At 41.9% G+C, this 18,224-nt stretch overlaps 1 protein-coding gene and 1 long non-coding RNA gene across 3 annotated transcripts in view; one reads left to right on the forward strand and one right to left on the reverse strand.

Annotated features, from left to right (window-relative positions):
- Positions 1-18,224, forward strand: part of LOC124257671 (protein mesh-like) — a 76,974-nt gene that overhangs the window by 9,956 nt on the left and 48,794 nt on the right. The gene's annotated exons all lie outside the window — the stretch shown is intronic.
- LOC124257672 lies at positions 11,163-13,036 on the reverse strand. The gene is made up of 2 exons (XR_006893324.1): positions 12,906-13,036; positions 11,163-11,976 (listed from the first exon to the last, which is right to left on the reverse strand). It is a non-coding gene; the product is annotated as an uncharacterized LOC124257672 (long non-coding RNA).

Below are 18,224 nucleotides of genomic sequence, written 5' to 3' on the forward strand. Positions count from 1 at the left end.
GGAAACACAACCTGAAGTTGTCATTCATCTTCTGTTTAACCACCAGATGCACATTCTGATGTCTACCTTCAAACCAACAACTTGAAATATCAAGGAATTTCTTAACGGGTTATTTTTATCGATTGCGGTCAGATTCATATCTCAGTTTAACTGTTCCATTTTGTAACACTACACGCATCCTTCCGTTGACCTCTGAACGTTTTGGTTTCCTTTGCCGCAACTGTAGGTCCAGAGTAGGTCGTTACGACTTCATGCATAAACCTGAGCCCACGGGGCACATCCGCCGATCGAGGGAGGGCACTGTGGTGGAATGTGATACATTGTCCATCTTTCATGTCATGATGTGATTGTCCCGGCTTATTGAATCTGCATTCCGCACTCATTATCACAAGACAATGTCCGAGGTTGCGTGAAGCTCGTGATAATCATGTATAAATCTGTGACTGTCATGCCTTTTATCGTAACGAACACTCTCTTTAATTCACTAACATACGTTTACTGAACATTATCATTGTGTTTTTACACCTATTATTTACCATTATGAAACTTGTAGATAAACTGTATTTTAGAAAAAATACTATCACTCATGAGGTTCCAGACAGGTCCCCTCGTCCAACGTGGACCTTAAAACCCGTATTGTCATCGTTACCCCAAGGCCTGCACATGTCTTCAATCACTAGTGTGTTGGGATAAGATCCGTTATCAACAGTTAGGTGTAGCTTGCCTGTTGCCAACTATGGTGTTAAACAAAAATCACTTTACACAAGTGAGTTGTAGTGCAGGCTCCGGCAATCCAAAACCAGAAAGCCCCATCGAATATTATATTGATATTATATTGTGTCCCAAGATTTTGCTTTTTTAAAACAAATATTTGATTTTTGAAATCTGCATGATATACACGAATGATTTGACTTTACCCATCTCCGTATTATGTGCCAGTTCCTGGTCAATGCTTGCGGGAGGGCCCACGTGTTATGAATAGTAACTACCATTGTTATTCGGTTAAATTTTGATATATATTTTACTCTATTGTTGAATTTACAAATGTAAATATAATGTCTTCTGTAAAATGCTTAAAAAGAACCCCAAAAGCATAAATTCATTTTATAAAGACGTCAGACACAATCTCCAGTCTTAAACAATTCATTTGATGCCGGGTATATAGAATGTGAAGGTTGTATATCACAAATATCAAGTATATCATCTATCACCAATATCAAGTATATCATCTCTGTGATAATAGTGACAGATGAGCTGGGCGTAGCCATATCTTCTCCAATCAACTGTCGTCTCATATCACGTGTTCACCGTAACAATACCTTTATCAGTAAACGTAACGGTGAAACCTCCAATCACAGCATATTTTCCAAATGTTGTCCAATATTTCAGATACTCGCTGAAATGTCAAACAAAAATGTTTTTTCAGACATTTTAACTAGAGCGAGTTTGACAGACCAGTTAACCTTGACTGTTCGCACACACGTGTCATAACAAGGCTTTCCATAACGTAGAATCGGCTCAGAACGAGGCTCTGACCTCGCGATTACGTCAGTCTCGAGGTGGAAAAACAATGTTTAAATACCTCCAGGACTGTATGGAGTTTCCTTCTGTGAAACGCCCGGTTTCGTTGTCTGGGCAGGGAGCTGGCTGTACTAACGGATTAGGAAGTCAGATTTGCGGGTTTGGGGAAACTTTAAGCGTTGATTACTGATTTATAGCCCTATTGGTTATTTGTCATACGTTATAATGGTTGTTTGGTTGGTATGTTTGCGTAAACACTGCTTGGCTGTGAATTATATTATATTTTTGTGAATATTCGAAAGACATCTACAAGGTAGATCCTGTACTGATCTCACTGTTCGGTGTTTAGTTTGTTGTTTAACGCCGCACTCAGCAATATTCCAGCTATATGGCGGCAGTCTGTAATTAATCGAGTCTGGACCAGACAATCCAGTGATCAACAACATGAACGTCGATCTACGCAATTGGGATACGATGACATGTGTCAAGCTAGTCAGTGAGCCTGATCACTTGATCCCGTACGGCAAGCATGGGTTACTGAAGACCAGTTCTAACCCGTATCTTCACGGGTTCGGTGTTTGGTGAGAAACAAGGTTCGGTTCCTTGTTCCGTGTAGGAACCGAACGGTTGTTTCGTTATCAACCAACACATAATGCTTGTGCTTTAAAATCTATTTCCAGCGACGGAGGCCGGCAAAACGTGATCGCTAAAATATGACCACGTGGTTACGACCCAAAGTCTCTATGTGATGAACACGTAGCGTATATGACCTCGATGTATGTACTGATGCATGTACTAGTGTACGTGTGTGTGCGCGCGTACGCACGTGCGTGCGTGCGTGTGATCACGTCACTAAGTAGTTCACCTTCAAGTGTTGGCGTACTGACAATAAGCCAACTTTAGATTTAGTTCACGTCTTTTCCCTTTTCATTTTGCGGTATTTCTTTCTCCCTGGCTGAATTAATTTCAGAAAACTTTAACAACTTGTAATCAGTTAAGTTACTGACTGTAGTGTATAATATTCATGATGGCGATATGGATGACATTGCGTGAACAGATGACCTTCCGTATCTATCGAAAGACGTAATTGTAAGCAGTGTACTCACTGTATCGCATGACAAAAAAACCCAAATTCCTTTGTTTCCGATAAGCGAATCAGCTGTCACTCACAGCACACACACGTGTTCTTGACAAGGATTTATTTCACAGCAATTCCGTCTTCCTAAATGGTTCGCTTTTTGATAGGTATGTGGCCGTTCACGCCTATTTACGTAGAATCTGATTGGCTGGGGAGTGAATGGAGGCAAGCGGCTACAAATAGAATACTCATTTTCATAATGTCATTCCCCAGAATTCAGCCAGAAATTCGAGCTATGAATAATTGTACAGAATAATGTGTGACTTCTTGCATAACGCAATGAACGATATATGTTACGCAAAACATGTTTGTGAGATTTGGGGTTCTTTGTAAAGTGGCAGATAGAACCCGGATGTGTCCTTATACGCTCCTGTGAGTTTTTTTTGTTTTGGGTAGACACAATACTGTGTGTACCCCAGGTGGAGATCTCTATTGTCAGGGATCATCAAGTGCAGAAGTCAGCTGTGCAGTGTTCCTGGACGCTTTACTGTAAATACTCTCTGTTAGTTGTGATATGGTTCGGGGCGGTGGGGTAGCCTAGTCGGTATAGTGTTCGCTCGTCACGCCGAAGATCCGGGTTCGATTTCCCAACATGGGTACAATGTGTGAAGCCCATTTTTGGTGTCCCCCGCCGTGATATTGCTGGACTATTGCCAAAAGCAGCATAAACCCACCCACTCACTCACTGTGATATGGTCTATCTGCAAGTCACAACTGGATGAGTTAGCAGAAAGGTAGCCGGGTGGTTAAAGTGTTCGCTCGTCTCACCGAAAACATGAGTTCTATTCTGGTCAGTGAACAATGTGTGAAATTCATTTCCGTTTTATGCCACGGATAATTAAACTCAGTCACTATGTTAATGGATTTATAATTGAAAATATTTCCATTTTGATAGTTGTGTTAATTCACCAGTAGTCCCTTACGTTATCTATCATACGAAATATTACACGGTTTCGTCTTCAAATATAAGAGGTGTGTGTGTGTGTGTGTGTTTGTGAACTGCCCATTGTTTCATATTCCCAGACTATTTTCCTATTCCCTATTATCCCAGTTCTGATTTCTAACGGGGCATAAGTAGATACATAATCATAACACGCATTTTTTCACACAGAAACCTATACTTAACTTCCTGTGACAGAGAACATTTAATGCTCTAATTGACAGTGGACACTCCAGTGTTTGTAGAGCTCCCGGTCACACGGTAGTCCCATGCCCCTGTGAAGAGCCTTGATCTACCGATTATCCTTATTCTCCTGCTTGTATGTGTACGTATGTGCGCATTAAATCGACGGACAGCGTTGTTTATCAGGGCGTGGCGCTAGATATCCATACTGAGGTGTAGATAATTAACATGACTGGATATTTCATCGCGTTGGTAAAGCCCGTTAAAATCGACAAACTACTGATGAATATTCATTGAGGATTATATGTTATTAGATCGAGTGAGTTCCTCTATAATACCTCAATAAGGAGGTATTATGAAGTGCCAGCTGATTTGACCAAGCAGTAGTCTTGTAATGTCAACAAAACTTATTCACCGCCTTATTCTCCCTAAACTCGTCATGAATTTGTAATAAGACGTTTTTCGAATTTGAATAGAGGTTTATTTATTGACGAAATAATCACTTAATATATTCAGTTTGAAGCTTGCGCACTTCAAAATTGCATTCAAAGTATGTTTTCATTTTGCAGACGACGTTTAACGTGACTGATGGGAACAAAATTACAATTTCATAACAACATATTCGAATTCCTTTATTTGCTTCTTTTATTAACAATGGCCCCGTCTGTTGACCGTCCATGCAGGTGGGAAGTACATGTATACCTTCGCTTTAGAAGAGCAGCTTCGCGAACAGAACGCGTGTATCGTTGCTCATGCTTCCAGGTTCTGGGTTGCCATGTATTGACAGGCTGTGTTACCTGACGGCGTTAACGACATTCGCTCAACAATGACCTCGTGCTTTTCAAGTGAGTGTGAGTGAGTTTAGTTTTACGCCGCGATCAGCAAAGTTCCAGCTATATGGCGGCGGTCTGTAAATAATCGGTTAGCATGAACATCAATCTACCCAATTGGGATATATGACATGTGTCAACCACCCGATCCCGTTAGTCACCTATTACGACAAGCATGGATTACTGAAGATCAATTCTAACCCGGATTATCAGGGGTCTATTTTTCAAGAAACATGGGGTAGAGCAAACTGTGTACTCTTGAGCAGAGCATTTTTCATGTTATAATACAAGGAGCATCTTAGGATAGATAGGTGGCCCAAGAGCCCGCTAACTATAAAGATCCGGTTACAAGGAGCATCTAAGGATAGATAGGTGGCCCAAGAGCCCGCTAACTATAAAGATCCGGTTACAAGGAGCATCTAAGGATAGATAGGTGGCCCAAGAGCCCGCTAACTATAAAGATCCGGTTACAAGGAGCATCTAAGGATAGACAGGTGGCCCAAGAGCCCGCTAACTATAAAGATCCGATTACAAGGAGCATCTAAGGATAGACAGGTGGCCCAAGAGCCCGCTAACTATAAAGATCCGATTACAAGGAGCATCTAAGGATAGACAGGTGGCCCAAGAGCCCGCTAACTATAAAGATCCGATTACAAGGAGCATCTAAGGATAGACAGGTGGCCCAAGAGCCCCTAAGATAAAGATCCGATAACAAGGAGCATCTAAAGACAGGTCCCAAGAGCCCGCTAACTATACAAGTTACAAGGAGCATCTAAGGATAGACAGGTGGCCCAAGAGCCCGCTAACTATAAAGAGATCCGGTTACAAGGAGCATCTAAGGATAGATAGGTGGCCCAAGAGCCCGCTAACTATAAAGATCCGGTTACAAGGAGCATCTAAGGATAGATAGGTGGCCCAAGAGCCCGCTAACTATAAAGATCCGGTTACAAGGAGCATCTAAGGATAGATAGGTGGCCCAAGAGCCCGCTAACTATAAAGATCCGGTTACAAGGAGCATCTAAGGATAGATAGGTGGCCCAAGAGCCCGCTAACTATAAAGATCCGGTTACAAGGAGCATCTAAGGATAGAACAGGTGGCCCAAGAGCCCGCCCAACCATAAAGATCCGATTACAAGGAGCATCTAAGGATAGATAGGTGGCCAAAGAGCCCGCTAACTATAAAGATCCGATTACAAGGAGCATCTAAGGATAGATAGGTGGCCCAAGAGCCCGCTAACTATAAAGATCCGATTACAAGGAGCATCTAAGGATAGATAGGTGGCCCAAGAGCCCGCTAACTATAAAGATCCGATTACAAGGAGCATCTAAGGATAGATAGGTGGCCCAAGGCCCGCTGATCCGCAAGGAGCATCTAAGGATAGATAGGTGGCCCGAGCCCGCTAACTATAAAGATCCGATAACAAGGAGCATCTAAGGATAGATAGGTGGCCCAAGAGCCCGCTAACTATAAAGATCCGGTTACAAGGAGCATCTAAGGATAGATAGGTGGCCCAAGAGCCCGCTTACTATAAAGATCCGGTTACAAGGGAGCATCTAAGGATAGATAGGTGGGTGGCCCAAGAGCCCGCTAACCATAAAGATCCGGTTACAAGGAGCATCTAAGGATAGATAGGCGGCCCAGAGAGCCGCTAACCATAAAGATCTGGTTACAAGGAGCATCTAAGGATAGATAGGTGGCCCAAGAGCCCGCTAACTATAAAGATCTGGTTACAAGGAGCATCTAAGGATAGATAGGTGGCCCAAGAGCCCACTAACTGTAAAGATCCGGTTACAAGGAGCATCTAAGGATAGATAGGTGGCCCAAGAGCCCGCTAACTATAAAGATCCGATTACAAGGAGCATCTAAGGATAGACAGGTGGCCCAAGAGCCCGCTAACTATAAAGATCCGGTTACAAGGAGCATCTAAGGATAGATAGGTGGCCCAAGAGCCCGCTAACCATAAAGATCCGATTATGATGCTTGGATAATCAGTATCCATGAGGCTGATGTCCCATTGCAGGATTTCATTCCATTGAAATCTGACACTGAATCATGTTTAATGTTATTCTCACTCTCCCCAGTGTCATCCATACTACATCCGCAACCGACGACAAGACATGTTCTGTTGTGGTATTTATGGTCAAGCTATGACGCAGTGTCGCAGTGGCTGGATGCGCTGTTTCAGACAAACATGAAGCTATTTTTGTATATCCAAGGCATTCTGTCACATCATCTCTAAACAGGATGCCGGGATATGACACAACTATGCTATAAATCATCTCTGAAGCTTTATATAGCTCAATTTGTATCCACAATGCATCTTCGTGTGGGTTGTATTCACCCAGAGGGCGCCGGGGTTGCGTTATTTATTGGTATGAGTTCATATGAAACGCCTAAATTTTTTTTGATCTGCATTAACTAGACTTGTAATTTGCATGTGTTTTATGTCATACATTCATGCCATACCTGTATCATCTCTTACATCCATTAAGAATGCCATGTAGGACATAATATATTCTTATTCGTTTTGCACACGGGCGGCGCTCATTTATTAACCAGAGGGTCACTCGCTCTGACCAGCCGCGTGTGATTTAACACACCTACCCATGTGTCAGAAGTGTCACTCACTAACTCATGTATCAGAAGGGTCACTCACTAACTCATGTATCAGAAGGGTCACTCACTAACTCATGTAGCAGAAGGGTCACTAACTCATGTATCAGAAGGGTCACTCACTAACTCATGTATCAGAAGGGTCACTCACTAACTCATGTATCAGAAGGGTCACTCACTAACTCATGTATCAGAAGGGTCACTCACTAACTCATGTAGCAGAAGGGTCACTCACTAACTCATGTAGCAGAAGGATCACTCACTAACTCATGTATCAGAAGTGTCACTCACTAACTCATGTATCAGAAGGGTCACTCACTAACTCATGTATCAGAAGGATCACTCACTAACTCATGTATCAGAAGGGTCACTCACTAACTCATGTAGCAGAAGGATCACTCACTAACTCATGTATCAGAAGGATCACTCACTAACTCATGTATCAGAAGGGTCACTCACTAACTCATGTATCAGAAGTGTCACTCACTAACTCATGTATCAGAAGGGTCACTCACTAACTCATGTATCAGAAGTGTCACTCACTAACTCATGTATCAGAAGTGTCACTAACTAACTCATGTATCAGAAGTGTCACTCACTAACTCATGTATCAGAAGTGTCACTAACTAACTCATGTATCAGAAGTGTCACTCACTAACTCATGTAGCAGAAGGGTCACTCACTAACTCATGTATCAGAAGGGTCACTCACTAACTCATGTATCAGAAGGGTCACTCACTAACTCATGTATCAGAAGGGTCACTCACTAACTCATGTATCAGAAGTGTCACTCACTAACTCATGTATCAGAAGGGTCACTCACTAACTCATGTATCAGAAGGGTCACTCACTAACTCATGTATCAGAAGGGTCACTCACTAACTCAGGTATCAGAAGGGTCACTCACTAACTCATGTAGCAGAAGGATCACTCACTAACTCATGTAGCAGAAGGATCACTCACTAACTTTATAGGTTCCATGCACACATCCAGCTTTCCTTCATGATAAGTCCATCATATCCATCTGCCTTAAACAACCCTTCCATCTACCCCCAGAACCGCGTACAATAGTATCCATTCCTCCACCAGGAATCTAGGGGTTCCATCTGTCGACTCCAACATCAGATTCAGCCTGGAGGATCCGAAACCCTGGCACGTCAATACGAATAAATCCTCACTATTCCCAAATCATATGCTCCGTGTTTACTTACTCCATGACCGTGGTATACGCAAAAAGTACGTCTTGTGTCTATGGCAACGTCACACGTGCAAAATAATATAAACATGATAATGTACGTCATATCTGGGAAAAACGTAGCCGGACTTTAATCGGAATCATCTGGAATACATGTAAACCTTAATTTAGCTCTGAGCTAAGTTTGAAGAAGAATCTTGAAACTAAGCTCCCGAGTGCAGCATCTCGGCTATATTTATCTGACGAAATACTCCTACTGCTTGAAATTCCCCCGCTATCCTGACTTCTTGCAGCGGCACTTGTAACAGAACGGTTGAAGCTGGATTCCCCGCTTCCTCCTCCCTCACCTTCATGCACTCAGGGTGATGACGTCAGCGAAACGTGTGAATATTGTTTCAAAAAAACAATGTTTTAATTTCTTTTCAGAACGACACTTATAGTCGGTACCGCATGAAGGCACTACTAGCGTTTTACACCAATTCTAATCGATTATTGAAGATGGACCGTGTTTCACATATTATTATGTAAAGCATTGTTTAGACAAATATTGAAATAGTACTTTTTCATGATGTTTACACTTAAATTGTATCCCAGCCCTTTGGTGGGTTCAGTATGTTGAACTCGTTGTATGAGTTACGCCCCTTATATTAGCAATACAGAATCCGCACGTCGTGGACTAGTCTCTATTAACCCCCAGCTTCACATTCAGCCCTCGTCCTCGTCTCACCTGTAGAATCCTTTACACATTCCCTTTTCGACAGGGTGGGGTGGGGTTGGGGGAGTGAGTTTAACCTAGTGGTTAAAGCGGGCCCTCGTCACGCCGAAGATCCGAGTTCGATTCCCCACATGGGTACAATGTGTGAAGCCCATTTCCGGTGTTCCCCGCCGTGATATTGCTGGAATATTGCTAAAAGCGGCGTAAAAACCAACACACTCACTCACCCCTTTTCGGCAGGGAAACTAGAATTATTGATGGAACCCTAGACATACCTGTACTTGGGGGACTATATGTTGGGGTAGTCGTTGATGCATCCTAACTGAAATACTGGTCTGCCATCACGCAACCCGCGACAGCAAGTTACAGTAACACACAGCCTCAACCTGCTTTGCGTTGGTTACACAAAGCTAACAGGCTGAACATCAGAAAAACGTCGTTAAACAATACTCACTGGCTCTTATAGGGCGGCAGTGTTTGTCTAATCCGGTTTTAAAACCATCGAGGAAGTTGATTAACGATTACTCCTGGTTAGTTTTATTTACGTGGAGAACCCCAGTGATTTCGAACGAGGTTTTGTCCTACATCCGAGATACGATCAGATATCCAGCGGTGTGAAGTGCTGACACGATGTCCTCTTTGGTCCGTCACGGCAATATTCTCCCCATTTTCCAATTACGTCTGTCACCACAACACTGTGCCCTGTGTTTATCTGATATACATCACAGCTCTCGTTTGTAACATACACTGGTTGAGGGACACGGAGAAGTCAATTGTCCCGGTGCTGTGGTCGGATCTGATATCGGAGATATAAACCTGATTATACAGTAGTCATTATGGAGAATATATGTCATATTTTTATTCCACTAGTTCTCTGACACACAGGTCCTCATGAAGATCAGCGACTTCAGCAACCCATGCTTGTCTTGTGACGTAATCAGGTGCGCTCACAAGAGCGTCATCGTATTCCTACTGCGTAGATCGATGCTCATAATGTCAGACACTGGATTGTCTGGTCCAGGTTGTTATTAGATAGTCTACATGTACCAGGAGAATGCCAAATGTGAAGTAAACAAACAGACAAACAAACAAACAATACCCCCACCTCCACCTACCACCACCAAAAGCAACACAATACGAAATGACCCCAGCCAAACAAACGAACGAACAAAAAAACAAACCCCACACACCAACAAAACGCTATGAACTGAGAAACTGAAACGTATCAGAGTAACAGTTCAGAATACAAGAGAGAGAGGGTTAGATTGCAGTGCTTCAGACAGTATAATATTTTAGAAATAGCCAGTCAGGATTAAAGGAAGCCAACACAGGCTCAGATTATCATGGTGTTTCAAGTGTCACAAGTTATCTAGTAATAAATTCTTTTTGCGAAATGCGCTTAATCAATCTGATGTTGTTTATGCTATAATCAGGTGTGCCTTTTGATTGTGTCGTTTCGAGGTGATGTGCTACTTTAAGTCTTTAAGCCGTTGGGTATAGTTCGATGGCTTTAATGTAGGAGAGCTCAGAACTTTATAAACCCCGTCTTTGTTCAATATTAAGATTTGTAACTCGATATTAGTGGTGACTCAGTTCAGCGTTTGCACTTCATCCATAATTATGAGAGTAAAATAGAAGTGTCAAATCGTTTGAAATGCTACAATTTTCCTGTCTGCATAATTGTACCAAACTTGGCTCAGTTGTGTACCTGTTTGTTAAGATATTTAAATCCCAGTGTTGACGCAGTCTTAAATACAATAGGTAAACCCTACTTGAGATTCTGGCCATGTACACACCTTTGAGATGTCAGTGTATATTTATACAGGTAACATAAATTACTAGAGCAATGGTTACGCCCATCTACCATGTCTAACTGACTTCTTACCTAGGTTTTTATGTCAGTGTGACCTTGTTTCTTCCTGGTTACAAATTACATGGAGTACGACAATGTGCCGTATTAACTCCCGCGGTCTTTATCAAGACGTTTGGAGGACACGATAAATGCGAGAGATAAGATAAGACGAGATTAATGTTGAATGTACGTCCTACAAGTGTTTTATTACTCCTTATGTTCTGCACGATTCATGTAAAGGAAATTCTATCAAGAGGTTCCTTATATAGTTAATTATTTTGAAGCTGGATTTAAAGGAGAATTGGGCAGGGTAATGGTATAGTCTTGTGGTTAAAGCAGTCTCTCGTCACGTGGAAGACCCGTGCTCGATTCAACACAAGGGTAAACTCACGTTCTTGTGTGGATCGCCGTGATATTGCTAGAATATTGCGGCATAAAATCATAACTCATCTGACATCTAGCCATTCCATCACACCAATGTCATTATTACCATTCTGGAGAGGAAAGAGTTGACGTTACGCCGTCTTGAATTCGTAAACTCAAGGGAGATAAGTCATCTTAAAGGGAGATAACCGTTTTCCATGACGTATATTTTAGTAGCGCTACTATATTTTAGTAGCGTGTAAGCAACCATACCAGGTATATATGGCCTTTTCAAGTTACGAGTTTGGGTCCAACAATGATTCAACACATCAATCGTGTATTTGTTCCTATCGTTGGTAAACATTTATCGCAGAACTTTCATCTTCCTCGCTGGCTTCTAGTCCTGTGTATTCCTACGGTCTTAAGTGGGGCCGTGGGCGTCACCGGTAACGTCCTCAGGAAGTGCTATTGGTCTCAAGCCGCAGTCGATGATGTAGCGGATGGGTGGGATGAGACCGCTGTAGCCTCTGATGTGTCGGTCGCCGTGCGAGGTGACACTTAGCCTCACTTGAGGGGCCATCTCAAAACGAATATGTCAAAGAAATACCATTTCGTGCTGTGATTTCTGAAAAGGAAGGGTCTTATTCAAAGGATAGCCACTATGGACACAGTGTTTGCAGTCAAAGCACGAGGACTACATTTGATATCACCCCTCTTAATCGAACATCACATCGTGAGATTCCAGCCAAGTGGCCACCACAGTACCATTTCCGTATTCTCTCTGGATAAACAGATAATGTGTTTTCTCGAGACTCAAACATCGTGGATAAAGATCGTGAATTTTGTAACCATGGTCATAGAGCGTTTGAACACTTGAACTCTTTATCAAATATAAACAGTCGTTATTTCAAGCTTCAGACCTCAAGTTCACAAGGTTCCTCTCGTGAAGATCCGGGTTAGAATTGATCTTCAGTAACCCATGCTTGTCGTAAGAGGCGACTAACGGGATCGGGTGATCAGGCTCGCTGACTTGGTTAACACATGCCATCGTATCCCGGTTGCGTAGATCGATGCTCATGCTGTTGATCACTGGATTGTCTGGTCCAGGCTCGATTATTTACAGACCGCCGCCATATAGCTGGAATATTTCTGAGTGCGGCGTAAAACCTAACTCACTCACTCAGTCAAAAGGTTCCACTGAAATTATGGAGACTCAGACTGAAACCTCCCTATTCCGACAACTGTTTGGAATGCTTTTATACGATTGATGAATGCATTTGTATCTATTGACCCGTGAAAACATGGGTTGGAAGTTGTCTTCAGGAACCCATACGTATCGTACGAGGCGACAGGTCAGGATCGCAGTTGTGGTTGACACATGTCATCGACCAGAACAATGTAGCCCGATGCTCATGCTGTTGATCACTGGATTGTCTGGTCCAGACACAATTATTTACAGACCTACGTCATATAGTTGATCAAATGCCGACTACGGCGTTAAACAAAAATAAACCGACAAAAAAAACCCAACAAAAGAACATACTACTAGCTTACGATTTCGGGGTACCGAGATTTGGAAGGTGGGTTTCGTGTAGATCATCTGATGCTAATCGTGCATTCCATTCACGTCAGGACGTACTTGGCCCGCTGTCTGTTTGCACGTCAGGGCTTCTTATGAAATATCTCAACAGACAACAGTATCTGTGTAGAAGCTAATAAAAAGGTCTCCGTTCATAAGTAGAGCTCTAACGTCCAAGGCCATAACGAGGGCGGTTATATAAGAGATAATATAGTGGTTGGTTTATACATCGTGATGCTTACGACAGCTTCTTGCACTTATCGATCGGGTTCTTTCAAAATGGAGTGGGCAGTTCGTAGTGGGGTGATTCTTTTTTGTTGCGATACCTCATATTTTGACCTTGCTTTGACCTCTGAAGCTGAATCTTGTTATGGCCATTATTCAGCTATTCTCGGTTAAAATGTAATGACAGTCGGAATATTTGTAGTTAGTATTTGAGCTTAACACATACGTTTACGATTTCATATAATTTCCCCTTTAGTTGACCTTTGACACAGTGACCCTGTTCCTACATTCAAATGCATTCCTTGTACTATAAACATCACCGCTGCAGACATCTTAGTCTCTCGTACAGACCCTGAAGCAAATATATCCAAGAAAGCCCACACAAGTCTAGAAAATGTGGCAAGTCTAGATTTCCTCAGCTTCAGGAATGAAGAAAGTCTCAGGACTCCTTTTCATTATATATATTTTTTTTTACTATGAACTTTTTTCAGTAAAATATGTTCATTTCAGAGACTAGTTGTTAGTCTACAGACATCTCTGTACCAAACTAAAACTGCTTATGGTTGTTTCCATCAATGATGCTATCAAACGTTGGTCGAATCCAATTCTGAACATGGCTACCAAGAAGTGTTCGAACTATATGGTCAGTTTTGCGACAGTATAAACTTTCACCTTGTATTGTCCATGCTCTGTCAAATGACGTCAAAGTTCCTATGACCTCTCCCAGGCATCAGGGATTTGGGGGCATACACTGCTCCTATTGACCATATCGTATATTGTTGAAAGCTTTAGAACACAGTGGTCCTCGGTATTTACACACAAAATATTTAAATACAAACGCTTAACTTGTTAAGTGTTTGTCTTTTCACAAATCTTGACAACTTACACCCGTTACTGTACCCGTGGCAGAGATCTATCTAGTTTGCGTGGTTTTCATTTCGGTATGAAACAAATTTATTTGAGTCACCTGTTCAGGCTTGAAATGTCATATTCAATAACTTGCCACAAGATTAATCCCAGTTCGTTGAAAGTAATAAAAAATTATGAAAGCAACATTTCATATTGTTAACAAGTATACGTTCAAGCCCCCCGTGTGTTATAGCGTTTTATACCCGGCGAAGGTTGTATCAACATACAGAGTTAGCTTCCCAGCCATGTGAATAGCTAATGGTTTTATGAGAGACAACGCCCTTCATTGTGTGTGCAGTCCCGCCATGGGTTCCAACCAACTAAGTACGTGTGTATCAAAACTGACGTATCCAGTGAGTGTACGGCACATGTTATCTCGACCCAGGGGAACCAATAATATCATATTTATATCATACGGATACGATACGTGATGTTTGCATGCTGTATGTTCATACTCCATTGCAGCTTACACAATGTGTACCTTCAAGCCATTTTTATACTATATCCCTAACAACGGCATACGTAAGACAGCATATACTCCAGACGTTAGGTGAACCTAAGTCAATATACATCCTCGGAATAATCAATCATATTTTTCATACGTGTCTTCAATGGCGTGGGCTTCCCTGGCAACGTGTTGTCGATATTGATTTAAGTATGTACGCAAGAGGAAACGAAAGGGTTTTGTTTTGAATCTGGCTAATTAGCGGAATTAATCTGTAAGGAGGAGATTGTGTTATTGTGGAATTTCGTGTAGGAGTATGGCTTGTCATGCAATCATTTAATGAAGTAATCGGTATTTTTGTCAGGGCGTGGACCGGTTTTGCACCATGAATGCCAAATATCCACGTATAATTAAATTATAACCGTTTCAGATGATAAAAAGAGGTAAGCCCAGTCTGCTTTACGGATTCCGCTTTATATAGAACATGAAAGAGAGAGGTTTGTTGTGGGATAACATATTTATTAGGTAAAGACGTAATAAACGTATCATAGCCTTGACGGAAACACGTCTCCTGACAAAATTCATTCTGTTTTGAAAGTTTTTTTTCAAATGCAATGATTGGAGTTGTATCTACGTTTTCTTACGACACAAAATGTACTTTCATATTGTTCGTCCTCGTGTTAAAATTCCAGTGTTTTGGGATATTATAGTGGATTTTTGAACTCAGACTAGAGTCATGGGAGGGCCTTGTGGTTAAAACGTGCGTTCCTCATCGTGAAGCGGAGTTCGAATTCATTTGTTATTCTCATCCAGTCTTCAGCCCGTGAAACAGCTTCACTGTGCCACAAAGCGGCGTAAAATAACGCCCTCTCACTTGAATGTAATACCGCTCTATGCTCGGTTTGCCTTTTAACTCAAGCGAAACTGGGTTCCGACGTAAACACAACCATCTGTTTTGATGCACATCATTGACGGATCCTGTCTTTTGGGCGGAGTTAACGTACCACATGGTGGATTCTCGACTTCCCTTCTTACGAGTCATTATACGTGAAGTCTATAGAACATTGACGATATTCAGGGCAGTCTCGCGTAAATGTAGTGCAGGCATAATGTCGCCATTTCCCTGCAACAGTTTACCTAAGGTGGGACTCGCGGCCAAGAACACGTCGCCATGCTCTCGCTAACTCTGCCGTGATTAGCACGAGATTACAACAGTCTCTAGCGACACCTCCCGGCGATCTCTAGTCACGTGTGTAGCCAGGTCCATTTTTGCAGGTACATGACAGAATTTGGTGAAAAGTTGTCAAGTTGGCAACTATTATTTTATGAATGGCCAAAACCGGGATATCTATATGTGTGTATAGCAGTACAGTATGTAGAGTCGCTCCCCTTGGGCGTGTCAGGATGTTCTAATAGTGGACTCAACTCTCTTCAGGACACTGATGCAGATAGGGATCGGTTGTAATAACTTATTTTATATATGTACTTTTAACACATTAAAATAACATAACCATGGACGATGATATCATTACATATGTACTTTTAACACATTTAAATAACATAAACATGGCCGATGATATCATTTTGAAAATAAGTCTCAAAACTTATAATTTATATTCGTGTATTCTTCATTTTTTTTAAACATAAAAACACTTTCATTCATTTGAACTATATCTATGTTTGGACTTATTTGCAAGCGTATGCGTAAAACAAGTACATCATTTTGGCAGGCCTTAGTATTATTTTGCTACATTGTCAGACCCCCTTCGTCATGATTTTTTTGTAAGCTAGGTCAGTGAACCGTCTCGAAGGGAGTATTTTGCTTAAATTTCTTTTTATTTGACGGCCTCGACCAAATGCGCATTAGGAATGACAATACCTGCCAGACTCGAGACGCTGATATTCTAGGGCTACCAGGGCGTATCGTCTAATAACAACCATTTGCTCATTCATAGACCGTTGCAATCTAGGGTATAAACTCCGCATGATTCAACCCCATTGTGCGGACGTTGCCTACTGAATCTAAGACCCAATTCTTCTTGTGTCAAAGACAAAAACGTTGATTTGTTACCGGAAACGTACGAGTTGATAAAGGGTTTAAAAAAAAAAATTTTTAGCATTTCCTGCCATAAAATAGGGAGCAATATTGTCTCAATAATAATATATTGAACCCACAATAATTATTGCCATCCATGCCATATGCTTTTATCAGGTTACGTGGTGATGTTTAAGAATGTTATAAATATCCACCAATATTCCATCTTCCGTTTTGTACTGGACAATTCACGGATCAAGGGGCCGGGCTTCGCTCATCTGTTGTACTAAGTTTGTCAGGACACCTTCGACTAACCTTCCAGAGAAAGCTGACAGCGTGGAATTACTCGTACTCTGCCCGAAAGCATTACTTGACCTATGTCGCTCATCAATACAATCATCAAATTCTAAATTGATAGGAATTTGCTCTGTGCTAGTTTACAGGTGTCCTAATTGTACGGATGCTGTTCCACTGTCGGGGCTGAATACTATACCCAAAACATTAACCTAAGTCTCAAGGTGGAGTTAGAGTGGTAATGCCCTATTAAGCTGGCATGCCCTCCACTGCAACTGTGCGGGTACGCCCTTTTAATGATTATTGACGCCAGGGGGCGCCCCGTTGGTCTCCCGTCCGGGAATGTGTCTAACGGCGCCCTCTGTCGGTCAGTTCATAAACACCGATAGCAGCCACTTGCTATTCCGGATTTCTGGGAATTATGAATACTTCTTGAATATAAAGTACCCCAGTCATTTTTTTCTTATGTGAAACTTCTGATTGTATGGTCCAGATGTGTTCATTTCGATACCAGTACGATAACAAGATGTGTGTGTATTTATTGTACACATGATGTGTTACTAACATGAGACGTCGTCATATGAGCGAAATATTCTCAAGCACGACGTTAAACCCAATTTCACCTCACCTCACTAACATGAGAATGGTTCAATGAATACGTGTATGTTAATTGAGTATTCTGGAAGTACTCTTCACAATTTTGATTATATATTTCTCCTCTGGTGTTTAAGAGCCTAAACTTACAAGTCATGTCGTACACACCCCGGCATGATTGTTAACTATGCTAAACTGAGACCACATTTATTCACTAAACATGTTAAGCGCATGATTTCATTAGACACAAATGCTGACGGAATGGGTTTCGTTTTCTGTCGTCTATATCCGATACTGCTGCGGATGGTGATTATGAACATGTCTATTACCTTTCATATTTATCATTTGTTTCTAGCTGAATATCTGTTGGCTACGTGGATATCTGTGCCGTCTGTGGTAGTCATTTAGATTTATGTAAGATTTGAATTACAGAATATACATAAATATTTATGTATTCAGTCAGTGGACGAGGTCGCCATGTCCTGACAAGGAAGTGCATGTGTTGGTACAATATGTGTCTTCTCGCATGCTGGTTCCGACTCTGGCGCCATCTGGGGCCAAGACAAGGCAAGACAAGGCCTTCAGTCATCTGAGAACAGGGCGCTGATAGCTGCAACCATTTTGCCTGTTGCCCCCTGGGTAAAACCTAAGCGCCATCTGTGTTTCTACAGCTGTTTTCCTCGCCATAGTTTCTAACCACACCTAGCTCTTATTTCGCATACATGAACATCATTGATGCTCAGCAGTATTCTCCCTTAGATAAGACAACAGTGTCATCCGTACATTAGCCAG

This window comes from Haliotis rubra, unplaced genomic scaffold (assembly GCF_003918875.1).
Source record: "Haliotis rubra isolate DU_JTF1 unplaced genomic scaffold, ASM391887v1 Scf67, whole genome shotgun sequence".
Classification (NCBI taxonomy): Eukaryota; Metazoa; Mollusca; class Gastropoda; order Lepetellida; family Haliotidae; genus Haliotis; species Haliotis rubra.